The sequence below is a fragment of the Castor canadensis genome, chromosome 4 (genome assembly GCF_047511655.1).
Source record: "Castor canadensis chromosome 4, mCasCan1.hap1v2, whole genome shotgun sequence".
Classification (NCBI taxonomy): Eukaryota; Metazoa; Chordata; class Mammalia; order Rodentia; family Castoridae; genus Castor; species Castor canadensis.
The window spans coordinates 29,697,704-29,715,354 of record NC_133389.1 but is presented as its reverse complement, the minus strand read 5'-3'; the positions used below and the strand labels follow the sequence as shown (position 1 = coordinate 29,715,354).

Below are 17,651 nucleotides of genomic sequence, written 5' to 3'. Positions count from 1 at the left end.
AGTGTTAGGATAAACAAAAAGAAGCTACATTAGGATTGGACCCCCACCCTTGCAGGAAGGACCACATCTAGCCTCAAGGAAATGACAAGCCACCGCCTCACCAGGGGGTCCAGAGCTGAGCAATTTATCTACCTAATTCCTACCTATCTCCTCCACCTTCCCAGAGCAACTTATCTACCTAGTTACCACTTATCTCCTCTAGCATCTCCTAGTGATGATTGCCTCCACTTTGGAAAAATTTTCCCACCCAGCCAGGTTTTCCCTCCAGACCGCTCCCCTATAGCTACTCCAAGTCTGTAAGGCTTGTAAGACTCCAGTGTGGAGTCTGTGGGCTCCAGCTCTTACCGGGGACCCCTCCACAGGGCTCCTTCCTGAACAATAAACTCTGTGCTGGCATTTGAGCGGTCTCTCTGCCTCTTTCGTTTCTAACAACCAGCTTCCCTGTTCTGTTCTTCTGTGATGACAAAGCCAGTGTCCTTTTGTAAGAGACATTTAAACTGCTTTTGCTGAAAATCGCTGACCTCTTACTTGGATCCACAAATCAAAAGCAGGAGAAAAGCATGGCATCTGTCCTTCATCTTGTATCCGTCTCTGCTCTAAGCCATTCTCTTTGCAGTCACTTTGCAATCACCTAGGGTTCCAGGAAAGACTGGACTGACAACATCTTCACGATGAGGGACTGGAAACTATCTCCAACAGGATCACCTCCTCAGGATAGACCACCTGCCAAGTGATGATGTCTCTGGATAACAGCCTTTCCAGAACTCCGAAGAATAAGGCCACACCAGAGACTGCGACTGTTGAACTATGCATACCTTTGTCCCTTGTCCCCAGTCCTTTGTCTGTTTAAACTTATAGCTCATGTTTGTACCCTGAAGATGGGCTGAGTACTTATTTTGCCTCCTCCCTCAGCGTGTCCTGAGCCTTGTAATAAATCTTTCTCTCCCTTCACCACATCTCTTTATTTGGTGTACAGGGATGAGTGGCTGGACCTGGCATGTGGGATCCCAGGAGTTTGGGCCTGAGGTTCAAAACTCCAGTTTTACTTCCTCCCCAGACATACACATGTAGCAGTCAGTGTTAAGGTGAACATAAGGCAGCCAGTCACATTGGGACCAGACCCCATCTCCTTCACAGGTGACTTACTAGAACCACCCCCCCCCAAGTCCCAAAGAATAACAGTCCTCTGCCTTTAGCAGATTGGCTTCAAAGAATGATAAAACCTCACCACCACTTACCCTCCTGAACTAGCCACAAGAGAATTTTCCCACCCAGCGACCTTTCTGGGACTTCTCCACCAACTCCCATATCAACCCCAAGTTTGTAAGCAGCTGTGGGCTCTAGCGTCTGCTGGAAACACCCTCCTCAGGTTCCTTCTCCTAATAAAACCTGTGCTGACAGTGAGCTGAGCCATCTCCTCACCCGCTTTCAGCCTAACATCGCCATCTCCTATCTCTCTGTGCTTTTCAGTCTAACAGTCGGAAGTAACGGATTTGATGTACACACAGCCACATGGAAGAGCTTAACAGAGAAAAAGACTGAGGGGGATCCATAACCCAGCCCATTTATGGTAATTAAAATTATGTGTACCCTAAATAAGAATGTACAAATACAAAAATATGAAACTTAGAAAGGCGCTGAAGGAAGGAAAGGAAGGGAGGAAGGAGTGGGTTAGAGAGCAGAGAACAAAAACAGGGGAGGGAAAAAGGAAGCTCTTTACAAACCATCTCAATGTTTTGTTCTAGGAATTACATTTGGATTCATTTAACATGTGAATATATGTATGTGTCTAGATATATACCTAAAATCTATATAGTTTTCAGTTTGTAGTTGGGCTTAGTGATCCATGGCTATAATCCCAGCATGTCGGAAGCTGAGCAGCAGGATCTCGAGATGGAGGCCAGCCTGGGAGAAACTGTCTCAAGAAAAAGGAAACAGACTTTTATTTTCCTTTTGTGTGAAGGCCATTTCATGGCTTGCAACATAAAAGACAGATACAATGTTCTCTCTCTCTCTCTCTCTCTCTCTCTCTCTCTCTCTCTCTCTCTCTCAGATTAGCAAAGGTTTATTTAGTAAAGGATAAAGTAGGGAGAAATGGAAAGGGAAAGGAGCACCCCATGTCACACAGCCTAGCAAAGCACAAAGCCCTGGGTTCAAACCCCAGTACTGAAAAAAAGAAAAAAAATCTAAAATATGATAGACACGGAAAAATAAGTGCCTCCTGGGAGGGAGGGAGGGAGGGAGGGAAGGAGGAAAAGGGCACTGGGAGCCAATCTCACATGAATGACCATGGCCACATGATCCCCAAGTTAATGCCATCCAAATTACTACTAGTGAGATCCTATTGTATTGTCACTCTTCTGCCTGTCTGAACTGTGACCACTCCAGGCTCAGGATACATAGTACCCATGATAAAAAAAGTGATATGTCCCTAAAATATAAAGAATATTTAGGGCCGAAGAAAAAAAAAAGGTTTTGAATTCTATATACAAAAGAGTGCAAAAGAAAGGAGCCGGGCGCCAGTGGCTCATGCCTGTGGTCCTAGCTACTTGGGAAGCTGAAATTGGGAAGGTTGCAGTTCAAGTACAATCTGGGCAAACAGTTCACAAGACCCTATCTCCAAAAAAATCCAGAGCAAAATGGACTGGAGATGTGGCTTAGGCAATAGAGTGCTCTGTAAGCGTGAATCCCAGAGTTCAAACCCTAGTCCAAAAAAATAAATAAATAAAAAAGGAACAGACAATTCACAAACACGAAAATGGTATAAAGGAAAAGATGCTGAAATCTGTTCATATTGAGAGACATGCTACCTAAAAGTACACTGAGAGCCAGGCACCGGTGGTTGACGCCTATAATCCTAGCTACTCAGGAGGCAGAGATTGGAGATCATGGTTCAAAGCTAGCCTGGGGAACTAGTTCATGACACCCTATCTCACTCAAAAAAACCCATCACAAAAAAAGGGCTGGTGGAGTGGCTCAAGGTGAAGGCCATGAGTTCAAACCCCAGTACTGTAAAAAAAAAAAAAAAAAAAAACCCTGAGATACCATTTCTCATCAGATTGGTCAAAATCCAATAGCTGTCAATCCACTCAGTTGCCAAGGTTTTGGGGACCGTTCCTTTCAGACACTGCTGGTGGAAATGCAAAATGACCCAATCCCACAGAGGAGAATTTCTCAAATGTTAAGAAAATCATATTTGCATTTACCACTTGTTACGTGTCGGGGTGGAGAGTCCTTGCCGTCACAGGCCAGGGAACTGGCTCGTGAGGCCGCTGAGTGAGGATCCAAAGCCAGTATATAAAGTAGGATTTATTAGAGAGAAAGGAAAGGCCACAGCTAGAGAAGCGCAGTGGAGCCCGGAAGCCGGCAGCTCGCTGCTCAGGTGAAGGCTGAGGTTTTTATGGACGCTTTAACTCAGGATTAGGGGGGTTTTTCTCATTGGCCATGGATTCGCAGGCTTTCTCAGGTGAACTGGTTTGGTTTGCACCTTTATTGGGGGAGGGGAAACAATCTTGGGAGCATTTTGTGGCAGCTCTATCAGACTCTGTATCTCTCCTTTAGGATGCAGGAATGCAGTTTACAACTCCCTCTCAGGGTGCAGGAATGCAGGCCTCTAACTCGTCAGGATATAAGAATGACATTGCTCTCCAGGGCGGGTGGGCCACTCGCTCACCTGCCTTAGGTCTCCTGACCCAACAAATTCAACCGTTACCCCATTTCTCAGGATTTACCCCGAAGATACACATCAGTGATACAAATACACAAGTCCACACGGTGTGTGGCAGGATTATTTGTAATTGCAAAATATAAGATCTACCTACACACGAAGCCTAAGACAGTAGTTGAATAAGCAGGGGTTATCCACATCGGGGGTGGAGGGCAGGTAGCCGTAAAGACAAATGAACAAGCACTCGCTCAACAGACAGGGAGTGATTTTAGGATATGTTAATTGAGAAAACAAAATGCAAGGAGGAATAAGGGAAATAAGAAAACATGCATGTATTTGAGGCAGGCTCAAATTAGGGAAAGTTTGGGACTCATAGAAAAAACATTACATCTTACATTAACCACGCTTTGGCTCAGGAACCCCCTCACCTGGCGGGAAACCACCCATGCGCCTCCCCACTCATTGACTATTGGATGAGAATCACCTGGTTCCTCCCCATAGGTTAGCATAGGTTTTAAAAGCACCCGAGGCGCTGAAACCTGCTCTCCCGGCTGGCGGCCACCACCTGGGCCTACCATACTCCCGACTTTTAATAAACTGCCTTTACACCCATGTGTCCCGCCATGGATCCTTCAGCACTGGACACAAAGAATTTAGAAGTGTTCCGATCACAGACTGCACCAGCGCCATTAACATATTTGCCTTCTAAAATTGTTTTTTTCTTTTCTTTTTTTTCCCCCAAAAAGCAGCACAAGGAAGGATAAAGTGGAAACCAATGAAACGTGTCATCTTCAAAGGGTGGGGGAGGGGCAAAGATAAGAGAGGATTTATGAAGGTGACACTTCTCTGACAACACCTTTTGATGTAGTTTTCCCTTTGAGAATTATGTTAATATTCTCTATATTAAAATCGACAGCCAGAGTAGTGGTGCTTTTCTGTAATTCCAGCACTCATAAGGCTGAGGCAGGAGAAGCTCAAGTTCATGGCTAGCATAGGCTACATAAGAGACCATCTCTCAAAAAACCCAAATCAAACAAAACGCACCAAGGCTATAGGGAACTCTAAAATTGAGTTCAAAAGGAAATGAACAGAAAGAAACAACTATATTTCTAATGAATAAAATAACCACAATGAAGAAAAAGAAAAAACTAGTAACCCAAATAACTCTTTTTTTTCAATTCGCAATAATCGAGCCTTGGATAAACCTCACTGGCTACGATACTGTCACTGTGCAAAGCTCCAAATAGTTTTTTGAACACAGTACTTTGACCATATACCCTCAGTCTTTCACACGGAAAGAACCAGAAGTAAGTTTTAGTTTCTTCTTGGTTGGCTTTCTTTTTGTAGAGGCAGAAGAGCACTAGTGTAACAACTGAAAAAGTTTTATTGTTTTGTTTTTTGCAGTACCGGAGGACTTGAACTCAGGTCCTACACCTTGAGTCACTCCACCAGCCCTTTTTGTGTTAGGTATGTTCGAGATAGGGGCTCTAGAACTATTTTCTCAGGCTGGCTTCAAACCATGATCCTCCTGATCTCTGCCTCCTGAGTAGCTAGGATCACAGGCTTGAGCCAAGGGTGTCTGATTTGGAATGTGGATTTTAGATGAGAAAAAAAAAAAATTGTAAGAGTTGAGCATGGTGAGCACATGCCTGTAATCCCCACGCTTGGGAGGCTGAGGCAGGAGGATTGTGAGTACAAGGTCAGCCTGGGCAACAAAGCAAGATTCTATCTCAAAAAAATAAAGAAAGAAGGTCGGGGCCCCTGCGCTCTCATGCCTTTAATCCTAGCTACTCAGGAGATAGAGATCTGGAGACAGCCTAGGCAAAAAGTTCACGAAACCCCATCTCAACCAATAGCTGGGCCCAGCTACTGTGGAGAGCAAAAATAGGACAATCGTGGTCCAGGCCAGCCTGGGCAAAAAAGTGAGACCTTCTCAAAAAAAAAAAAAAAAACCACAGCAAAAAGGGCTGGAGGCAAGGCTCCAGGTGATAGATCAAATGCCTAGCAAGCACATGTTCTGAGTTCAAACCCAGTACCGCCCAAAAGAAAACAACAAAGAAAAGTGACAAATGTAAGTAATTTTAATGTTTTAAATCTCTCAAATTTGATAACTACATTGTGGTCGTTTAAAAGAAAAGTCTTGTTTTTAAGAAATACATGCTGATGTATTTGTGCAACTTTTTAAAGTAAGTTTGAAATTACTGCAAAATAAAAAGTTTATAAAAACCCTCACATAGGGCTGGGGGTGTAGCTCATGGTAGAGCATTGCCTAGCATGAATGAGGCCCTGGGTTCAATCCCCAGCAGTGAACAAAAAAAGCTCTGTGTGTTGTGCACTTACTATGCACTGGACATTGCTCCACTTTGCATGTTACATCATCTAATCCCCACAGTGCTCTGAAAAAACAGATTTCCTGTGGCCATTTTACTGATGAGGAAACTGAGTCAGTGAGGTGATGTTATTTGCCTCAAGTCATACTGCTGCTAATTTTTGGAGGTTATTTCAAGCCAGGTGTGCTTGACTCTAGAATCTTTGCTCCTTACCTACCACCTCTCCTCAGTGCTGAATGAATGAAGGACTCGGGGCTCCAGACAACTCTCTGTCATTTGTCGCTGGCTGTATCCTGGGTCCTTCTCTTCTCACTGAGAGACAGGTTAATGAGTTGACAGCAGCCTGCCAACCAGAACTGTTCTCATCATGCTTTGAGTTTAACAACTTGGCCAGGGATACCACAGACAGGGGCCTTCCAAGATGGTGGGGAGCAGAGCAGATGTCGCCTGCTGGCTTTCAGGAAAGCTGGGCTGAGCAGCTTCATTTGCCGGTGTGCATGCGAGGTGGGGAGGCTGGGGCGGGAGAGCACTGGAGAAGAGCCTGGGGTTGCTGTTGAGCTGGAGGAGCCATTCCTCACCATAACTCCTGGCTTCCACTGGCCGCCCCGCAGCGGGCATCAGCCTTGCCCTGTGAGAAATTGTCCTCGTGTGTCTTGATCATTCTGTTTCTTCCTGCAGTGGGAGAGGGCCTGAATTACTCAGCTCCCTCCTTGGCAGAATGAAATTGACAGGCGGAAGGATCCTTGCTGTTGAGTTTCCTTCCTGCCCTCCAAAGGGGTGGAAGGCCAGGAGAACCTGACATCCAGCACAGGGATGGTCACATGTTGCTGCAGAGTCTTGCTGGCAAAACCACAAAGGGGAGGTGCTCTGACTGTAGCAGGATCAGCCTGTGGCCCCAGCCCGGTGCGATGGGCTCTCGAACCCCCTCCACTCAGTCAGGACCTCAGCATGTAAAACCTCTTTGCCTCCCCTGCTGCCTTCCTAGTTTCCCTCCACAGCCTGAAGCTGCCTGGATTGTCAAGTCACTTGGTTTTCCACCATCAGACATTCACTCAGCTTGGTTTCCTCTCACCATTTGCAGGAGTAGAGTGTTTGGGTGTGCAGCCTAGCATTTGCCCTAACTCAGGGCCAAATGAGGCCTCCTCCCGGCAGGTGCCAGGAGACAACAGGGAGGGAAAGAGAGACCATCTGCAATGATCTAGGACCGGGGAAGAATATTTCTGGTCACCCTGAGATGGAGGGGGGACTGCCCCACTAACCAGAAGTGGATCCACACTCCAGACTTTTTGTGGGCCCCTCTGAGCAGCAGGGCCATGTCTTGCCTTCTGTTCTCTGTACAGGTGTACAGAGAAGCCAGGTGGGCAGCAACAGGGGGAGGATGACTCTGGGTGTGGCCTCTGAGTGACTGCCCACCCCTCCCATCCTAGCTTTACCTCTCCAGAGCACCTCCATTAGCTCTTTTAATCTCAATCTCCTCCCCTCCAAAGAAACCAACCTTGACTGAAACTAAGAAGATATTTACAAGGGTTTGCAAAAGGAAGCAGCCTCTGAGAGCGAGCTGGCCAGTCCAATGACAAAGAACACCAACATCAGGTAAGACTACTCTGTGACCACGCCAAACTAAGACAAGTAAGAGCGCTCTGCATGAGCACAGATGAAAATAAGAATTCTAGGGAAGTTGGGAGCAGTGGTGCATTTCTGCAATCCTAGCTACTTGAAAGGTGCAATAGGAACATCATAGTCCAAAGCCGGCCCAGACCTTATCTGAAAAATAGACTAAAAGCAAAAGGACCCAGGGTCAAGTGGCTCAGGCCTGTAATCCTAGCTACTCAGGAGGCAGAGAGCAAGAGGATTGCAGTTCAAAGCCAGCCTGGGCAAATAGTTCACAAGACCCCATCTTGAAAATATCCAGCACAAAACAGGGCTAGTAGAGTGGCTCAAGCGGTACAGCACCTGCCTAGCATGAAGTTCTGAGTTCAAACCCCAGTACCACCACCAAAAAAAAAAAAAAGCAAAAAGACTAGGGCATAGCTCTAGTGGTACAGAATTTGCCTATCAGGCATGAGACTCAATCCCCAGTACTTCAAAAAAGAATTCTAGAGAAACCACAGGAACATACAACACATTCTCCCCAGTCCGCCTTCCCCCTGGTAACAGGAAGTCAAGACAGGAATGACTGCTGCTGCATCACTTCGTTCTTGCATCGGAAGGTCAGGACCATGGAACCACCCAGTCTAGAGTGGCCCGTCTCCACATCTGCCCCTGGTGGAGAAAAAATTTCCACTTCCCCTGAACCCAAAGCCACCAAACTCAAAGCCAAACTCTATACCAGCTCCCTTCTGTCTTGCTCTGACTAGTATGCACTGCGCTCTGGGGTGCGGTCTCTCTTGTTAAAGCTGTGTCTGTAGCTCCAGCTCTGGTCCAGCACAGGGCTGTTCCCAGTGGCTCGTGGCTGTGGGCCTCAGCTGGTTGAAGGTGCCCATAATGAAGACAGAGTCTCTTTCTTTTAAGCGTCCTGTACTTGTCACACTTCTGCTACTCCATCATCAGCTGTTTTTAACACTTTTGAGATTGCAAATAGACTGTACTAATGACACTGAGGCAACAGGTGTAAACAAGGCTTCTCCGTAAAATGAGAGGAAAGGTTACCTGCCTCTCCAGAGACTCCGAGGTGCCCATGGGACTTGGTGGGTATAGCAGGATGAATGAGGGTCCTCAAAAAATAATCCTTGGGGCCTGGGAATATGATTTATTTGAACAAAAGGTCTTTACAGATGTGATCAAGTTAAAGACGAGATCAGTCTGAATTGGGCCCCGAATCTGCTAGTAAGTGTCTTCATGGAGATAGAAGACAGAGCTTCCAGAGACACAAGAAGCCATGCGGCCACTGAGGCAGAGTTTGCAGTGATGTGGCAATGAGGGATGGAATGGCTGGAGCCACCAGAAGCTGTAAGAGACGAGGAAGGACACTCTCCTGGATCTTTTGACAGGAGCACAATCTTATTGACATCTTGATTTTGGATTTCCAGCTTCCAGAACTGTGAGAGGATAAGCTTCTGCTGTTGTACGCAACAGGTGTGTGGTAGTAGTTCGCTATGGCAGTCCTGGGAAAGGAATATGGTGGGTCAGCAAGGCTTTAAGGCCATGCTCTCCATGCCCCGTCCCTCCCAGAGACTTTCTCTGTGACTGCATTGCTCAGTCCCAGCAGAAGTTACAACTCCTCCCTCATGGTCCCCTCCTGGGTTGCAGCCTAGTGCAGCGGGGGAGGTAGGGCTCCAGGACTGCATGTGTCTCCCATGCTTGCTGAGCCCAATCCCTGCCCTCACCCCAGCGGTGAGGAGGGAGCAGCTGTCTAAGTAACTGAGGATCTGGGGGATGGCTCCTGTGTGGTGGAGAAGGCAGCCTAATTCACTCTGGCTGGGAGGCATCTGGCCAGGCCCTGGCCCAGGATAGGGGAGGCTGTGGCAAGTTGGGTCAGCAGGACTGGCTAAGGCCAAAAAGATGGGGAGCGTGAGATGGTGAATTCAGATGGCCTGTAACCTCCCTTTTAAAAATTTTTTTTATTTTTATCTGTTTATTTTTTGATGGGACTGGGATTTGAACTTATGGCTTCAAGCTTGAGCCACATCTCCAGTCCATTTTGCTATGGTTATTTTGTCGACAGAGTCTCACAAACTATTTTCCCAGGCTGGGCTCAAACTATGATCCTCCCTATCTCAGCCTCCCAAGAAGCTAGGATTATAGGCACGAGCCACCAGTGCCCGCCTTATTTTTTATTTATTTATTTTGCAGTACTGGTGATCCAACCCAAGGCCGTACGCAATCTAGAAAAGCACTCTACCATTGAGTTACATCCCCAGCCTGGGATCTGGCTTTTTTAAGTTAACAAAATGCATTTGCAATTCTTCCATGTTGTGACCTAAATGTTAAGCAAATGTTGTGTCCTTTTTTTTTTTTTTTTTTGTAGTACTGGGTTTGAATTCGAGGCTTCACCTTTGCTAGGTAGGGGCCCCACCACTTGAGCCACTCCACCAGCCCAGTTTTGTGTTGGGTATGTTTGAAATTGGGTCTTGAGAACTATTTGCCCAGGGCTGGCTTCGAACCATGGTCCTCCTGATGTCTGCCTCCTGAGTAGCTAGGATTACAGGCGTGAGCCCTGGCATCCAGCTTGTGTCCTTTCTGTTACTGAACAGTATTCCCATGCATGATGGAATACTGTTTATTCATTCCCCAGTTGAAGGATATCTGGGTTACTCCCAGTTTTCAGTGATTATGGATAGAGCTGTTTTAAGCATTTGTGTACAGATTTTGTACGCATATACATTTTCATTTCTCTTGGATAGTACCTAGGAATGGGACTGCTGCCTCAGATGGTAAGTAAGTACTTAATTTCATAGGACACTGCTAGTGCCATTTTTCCTTCCCACTAGTTTGTTCTAGAAATTTGTTGAAAAGACTATTCCTTCTCCATGGCATTACCTTTGTACCCTTGTCAAAAATCAACTAGGAAGGTCAGGTAGCGATGGGATTACAGATGTGTGCTCTCGGGAGGCTGGGGTAGGGGGATTGTGAATCCTAGGCCAGCCCTGGACCACATGTGAGATCATATCTCAAAAAAAAAAATCGATAAATGTATTAGCATGGGTCTGTTTCTGTGTACTCTATGCAGGCTTGTTGATGTGTTTGTCTTCCCTTTTGTCAATTCCACACTGTGCTGATTACCGTAGATTAATAGTAAGTCTTAAGATCCAACTTTGTTCTTCTTTTTTCAAAGTTGTTTTGGCTACCCTAATTCCTTTGCCTTTCTATGGACATTTTACAGTCAATTTGTTTATTTAAAAAATCCTCCTAAGCTGGGCTCTGGTGGCTCATGCCTGTAATCCTAGCTACTAAGGAGGCAGAGAACAGGAGAATAGTGGTTCAAAGCCAGACCAGGCAAATAGTCTGTGAGACCCTATCTCAAAAAAAACCCATCACAAAAAAGGGCTGGTGGAGTGGTGCAAGGTGTAGACCCTGAGTTCAAATCCCAGTACTGTAAAAAAAAATCCTTCTGGGTTATTAATTGAGATTTTATTGAGTTTAGAGATCAATTTGGGGATTACTGACGTTTTAATAATGTTGAGTTTTCCTTCCCATGAACACGCCGTGTCTATCATTTATCTTTGATTTTTTTCAGTAGTATTTTATACTTTTTTGTTTTTAAATGAGCTCTCACTATGCTGCCCAGGCTAGCATAGTGAACTTCCTGCCTCTGTCTCCCAAGTCCTGGGATTACAGGTATGTACTACCATACCTGGTAGTATTTTATACTTTTGAGCAGACAAATCTTCACATATTCTAGTAGGTTTATGCTTAAGGATTTCATTGTTTGGTGCTATTTTAAGTAATACTGTAAATTAAATCACATTTTTCATAGCTGGATATAGAAATAGAATTGAGTTTTATAATTTTATCATGTATCTTGAAACATTGTTAAACTTACTTTTTAGTTCTAGGAGCCTTTTGTAGATTCTTTGGGTTTTTATACAGAGATAATCATGCTATCTGAGACTAGAGAAAGTTTTCTTTCTTTCCAGTCTAAATGCCTTTTATTTGTTTGCCTTGTCTTAAGGCATTGCGTAGAAATTTCACTACAGTGTGGAATAGGAGGGTGAGAGAGAACACCCTTCCCTTATTAACTGATCTTAGGGGGAAAGTATTCAGTATTTCATCATGAAGTATGCTTGGGGCTAGAAATGCAGCTCAAGTGGAGGAGCAGCTGCCTAGAAAGTGTGAGGCCCTGAGTTTCAGCCCCAGTACCACCAAAAAATAAATAAATAAAAAACAAAGCCATTACTAAGTATGCTTTCAGCTGTAGGGCTTTTTTTTTTTTTAATGTTGAATTTTATCAAACGCTTTTTCTTTTTACTCTGTCAATATGCCAAATTACATTGATTTTCAAGTGTTGAATCTGTCTTGCATACCTAGGACCAGCCTCCCTTGATCCTGGTGTATTATCTATTCTATACGTTTCTGGATTCAATCTGCTACTATTTTCTTAAGGATTTCTGCAGCTGCGTTCATGAGGGATAAATTTCCTTTTCTTATACTATCTTTGACTTAGTCGTTAGGCTAATGCTGGCCTTATAAAGTGAATTGGAAAGTGTTCCTTCCTCACATGTTTTTGGCAAACACTATGTAGAATTAATATTATTTCTTCCTTAAGTGTTTGGTAGAATGGGAAACTCTGGTGCTATCTCTATTGGGAGGCACTAAACTATGGATTAGTTTATTTATAGCAGAAATATTATTTATTTACAGGACTATTTGGTTTTTCTTTTTTAGCAAATTTGGTGATTTGTGTAAGAAATCACCTAAGTTTCTCCCCCCTCCCTCCCTTCCTTTTTTCCCTCCCTTCCTTTTTTCCCTCCCTTCCTTTTTCCCCTCCTTCCCTTCTTCCTTCCTTCCTTCCTCCCTCTTTTTTGTTTTCATCCTTTCTTTTTTGCTTTTGTCCTTTCTTTTTCTCTCTATCTGTCTTTCTCTCTTTCTTTTTTTTCTTTTTCCCTTTCTTCCTTTCTCTCTCTCTTGGTACTAGGGGTTGAATTCAGGGCCTTGCATTTGCTAGGTCACCTTCTATCACTTGAGCCATGCTCTCATCCACCTAAATTTCTTTATTATCCTTTTAATCTGCAGTGCTTTCTCGTCTTTTTTTTTTTTTTTTTTTTTGCAGTGCTGGAGTTTGAACTCAGGGCCTATACCTTGAGCCACTCTACTAATCCTTTTTTTGATGAGTTTTCTCGAGATAGGGTCTCACAAACTGTTTGCCTGGACTGGCTTCAAACCATGATCCTCCTGATCTCTGCCTTCTGAGTACTAGGATTACAGGTGAGAACCACTGGTACCTGCCTTTCTGTCTTTTTTTTTTTTCTGGCTAATGGCTTAGCAATTTTATCAGTTTTTCTCAAAGAACGAGCTTTTAATTCCATTGATTTTATCTATTATTTTTCTGTTTTTATTGATTTCTGTTCTTTATATGTGTCTTCTGCTTCTTTGGGTTAATTTGCTTTTCTTTTTCTAGTTTATTAAGGTGGAAGCTTAAATTACTAATTTGAGATTTCTTTTTTCAAAAGAAAAGCATTCAATATAATAAACTTCCCTCAAAGCACTACTTTAGTTGCCTTATACAAACTTTGATATGCTAGGAAAAACCCATTTAAATAGCAATAGAATATTTAAATGGTAGCTAGAGGTGGGAAATAGAAAATAAAAGGCAGAGACACAGTGAGGAGACACCAAGAGGTTGCATGGGAGCTGAGACCATGAGCAGTTGAGATTGGACAGGCAAGGCTTCATGAATGAAGTGAGATTTGAACAGAGATGGCATGGCAGAGACTGCAGGGCAGCTGTTCAACGTGCTTTTCATCTTCTTCCTTAGTAACAGAACCCTGAGCATAGTGCCAGGCTGAGAAAACTGCATGTCTTGTCCTCCCTCACATTTGGGGCCATAAGCCTGGGGTTCTATCAACCAGATATAGCAGAGATGGTGTTTAGAACTGCGAAGTCTCTTTAAAAACTCACAGAGCCATAGCCAGGTGCTGGTGGATCATTTCTGTAATCCTAGCTACTTGGGAGGCTGAGATAAGGAGGATGGCGGTTTGAGACCAGCCTGGGCAAATAGTTCAAGAGATCCCATCTCCAAAATAACCAGAGCAAAATGGACTGGAGGTTGGCTCGAGGGGTACAGTGCCTGCTTTGCAAGTGCGAAGTCCTGAGTTCAAACTCCAGTCCCACCAAGAACAAAAACAAAAATAAAACTTCATAAGCCTTCTTTCTGTTTCTTGATTAACATCTTGGTCTGTGAGACAACCTTGGGTACGGACTGCCTATAGTGAGGATGGCAGAGCAGCAAGGCAGAAGGAGCCTGGGTCCCTGATAGCTTATTTGAGTCATTATACTAGCCCTGGGTTGCTTAACTCCAGATTGACTTTACCCAGGTAGAATCCCCCCTTGGTGTTTGAGTCACTCTTACTGAGAGAAGAGGGGTTCCATTACTTGCAGCTGAGGCCAATCTTGACACCAAAGAGGATTTGGAAAATAGAGAGGAGGAGACAAGACATTTATTAGAAGAATGGGGACCAATGCTGAGAAAAGCCTAGAAAAGTGTGGAGGATTGTTTGTGTGTGTCAGGGAGTGAGTAGTGGGAGGAAGGTTTGGCGGAAGCCAGACTGTCAGAGGTCAATGTCACTAGCCTGGTGGCAACCTGTGGTAAGTTTGCACCTCTTTCCTGGCCTGCTTCCTCATCCATAAAACCAGGAGATTTACTTGGATCAGAAGTTTTTAATCTGAAGTTCATAGACAGATTTCATTGGGACCTAACTCATGTACATTTTGCATCTATGAGCAGTTTGTTTTTATAGACTCCTACAAAGTTCATCAGATTCCCCAGGGTTTATAGCCTACACAGTTAAAAATCTCTCCCCTGCAGCACAACAGATCTTTCCCTGACTTTATTATGTGGGTAGAAGGAGCCTTTGGTATTTTTTATGGACAGGAATGTGAGCACAGTAATATGAAGGTTTTAGATACTGGGGAAAAATGCAATCTGATAACAAATACCTATAGAAAATGTGTTTTAAAAAGTCAAAATGGGAGCTCGGTGCTGGTGGCTCATGCCTGTAATCCTAGCTACGCAGAAGGCAGAGATCAGGAGGATTTCAGTTCAAAGCCAGCCTGGGCAAAATAGTTCTTGAGAGCCTATCTAGGAAAAAACCCATCACAAAAAAGAACTGGCAGAGTGGCTCAAGGTATAGGCCCTGAGTTCAAACCCTAGTTCCACACAATAAATAAATAAACAACAAAAAATTCAAAATGGGACTGATGGAGTGGCTCAAGTTGTAGAGCGCCTGCCTAGCAAGCGCTCAAACCCCAATACCGCAAAAAACAAAAAACAAGCAAAAAAAACCAGCTAAGAAGCCAAAATGCACAACAAAGAAAATTAAAACTTTTCCATAATCACTCCACCCTGTGAACATCATGGTAGTGAGATACAGCTTGCATATATATATGCATACACTCAAAATAAAATTTGGGTCAGGCGCAGGTGCCTCATGCCTGTAATCCTAGCTACTCAGGAGGCAGAGATCAGAACCGAGGTTCAAAGCCAGCCCAGGCAAATAATTGGCAAGACCCCATCTTGAAAAAAACCCATCACAAAAAAAGAACTGGTGGAGTGGCTCAAGGTGTAGGCCCTGAGTTCAAACCCCAGTACCTCAAAAAACAAAACAAAACAAAAAAACTTGGAACATATAAACCTACTGCTCTGTAGCCTGCCATTTTCACTCACTCTATAATGAACACTTGCTCATGCTATGAAGTATTTTTCTGTTTTCACGGCTGCAGAGTCTCATCCTTGGGAATTTCCAGATGCTTTTCCTATGGGAGGCAAAGGATTTGAGAGAAGGTGCAGTGTGGACACCAAGTTGCTGAGAATCTGAGTGCCAGGAGGCTGAAGTCTTTATTCCCAGGTAGCCAGGGAATCTGAGAGAGAAATGAGGACCACTTCCCATCGCCCCACACCTTGATCTAACTCCCCAGAATGAGATTTCAGAGTCCAGAATACAACGAGTAAACTGAAGGATCCGAAATAGGCACAGAAGTAAAAGCCAGAAGTAAACCCTAAAGACAATCACATGAAGAAAATGAAAATGTCTTCTGGAGGTGGCAGTGTTTGAAGGGACAGGTGGACTTCCTGTAGCATTGCGTGTTCCAGAGCTCTGTGAAGGGCTCTGGGCTCCGCTGCTCCCAGCCTCTCCCTATCCAGATCATTATGAGGAAAGCCCCACCACGACTTTACCCTGAGCAGAGATGCTGGAGAACACGTGGTTTTGCAGGCAGCACGTCAGGCACTCAGGTCTGCATCCATCTCCTAGCAGAAAAGTGGGGGCAAGGGGGGAAGGGGACAGCGCAGTCCCAGGAGGTCCTGGGCACTGTGCCTCTCACAGCAGTCTGGATTGGTATTATTCTTTGAATGAGGAAATGCAGGCCCTGAGAGGTTAGGTAACCTGCCAGGAATATCCAGCAAAAGCCTGGTGTGAAGGAACCCAAAGAAAGCAGGTTGCAGAGAGGCTCAAGGGGGAAGCTGGCAGCTGCACAAGCACCCCTGGGGAGGGCCACAAGGCTGGGGATGCGGAGTAGTCTGGCCCTGGGACAGTGAAAGGATGAGCAAGTGATCATCAGACTTTAGGTGGAGTGGTTTGAGCTGGGAGTTACTTATTGCTAAAAAGAGCCTGGGTCCAGAAGTCATTGCAGGGCCTAGAATGGGGGCCCCCCATCTTCTCTCAGCATGGGGCCTGCTTTCAAGTGCCTACGCCAGTGGAAGGTGACACAGTGTGTTTCTAGCGGGAGATTCAGCATGGGTAGGGGGAGGTGTGAGAGAGAGGCCTTATATGCCTCATGTAAGAGAAGAGTTCAAGTCTCCCACCTCACCCTTGCCCTGTTTGTTTGCCTCTGGGTCACAGGTGCAGACTGCTCCCATCCGTGGTGAAATTTCTTCCTTTGTTCTCTGGTAGACAGACAAGGAATCCCTGCAGCTCAACCAGGAGTGCAGAGGTCTCCCCTTCACCCTCCAGGCTCCCATCTCCTACCCCATTCCATCGTCCCCCAACCCAGGCCTAACTTCTTAATAGAGACTTGTCTCACAATACGTCCTCGCCACCCCTCCCACCCGTCTGGCAGTGAGAGGTTCCTGAAGGGCACCCGGAAATTAAGGGAGTAGCAGGCCAAGGGAGGGAGGACCTGGAAGGTCCTAGAAGCCAGAGTGAAGATAGGATGACAATGATGGGATAGCTAGGGACTGCTGCCTTTGCAGTCAGAGACTAGAGGGCTCCTGGAGCCATGCGTCTAAGCAGCAAGAGCCCCCCAACACATAAAAAAGTTGTTTCAAACCTCATACCTCTGATCGCTTACGGTTAGATAAGTCCTGATGGACTCTTGCAACCTGGGCACCTCACTTCTCCCACCTGCTGCCAGGCTGATTTTTCTAATAGGTAACCCATTATGGTGCCCCTGTCAGAGCTCTCCAGGACAGTGACAAACTCTCAGGCCTGGCTGTCAAGTCCTTTCTGCTAACTGGGTCTGCCTGTCCCTGTCCCGGCCTCAGCCCATACCTGCTTCCTCTTCCCCTATCTACCTTCAAGTCTGGTGTTGATTTGCCCCAAACCTGCGCCTTCCCAAGTCAGTGAGTTCCTGGAGGGCAAAGTGCATCATCTCATACTCCCTCTGCTTCTGCCCTGGGAGAAGGGAGCAGGGAGCCGTGCACACAGTGGCACTCAATAAATGGGAAGGAAGTAATGGTAGATAGAGCTTTGCTCCGCTCAGGACGTCTTTCTGACCCATGGAAGAATATCCAGCGGTGGAGCTGATATCACAGGGAAAAGATCCTGTTGGACTCTTTCTTTCTTTCTTTCTTTTTTTTTAAACTCAGGGCCTCACGCTTGCTAGGCACACTACCACTAGAGCCACGGCCCCAGCCCTTCTTGCTTTAGTTTGTGTAAGATAAGGTCTTGCATTTTTGCCCCAGATAAGTTTTGAGTCACAATCATTCCATCTCCACTTCCTGGTAGCTGGGATTATAGACATGCACTATCATGCCTGGTACTTTCTTGACTAAGTGGAGC

At 45.3% G+C, this 17,651-nt stretch overlaps 1 pseudogene; it reads right to left on the bottom strand.

Annotated features, from left to right (window-relative positions):
- Positions 1–4,833: 4,833 nt before the first annotated feature.
- LOC141422782 (U4 spliceosomal RNA) lies at positions 4,834–4,906 on the bottom strand (annotated as a pseudogene).
- Positions 4,907–17,651: the final 12,745 nt, after the last annotated feature.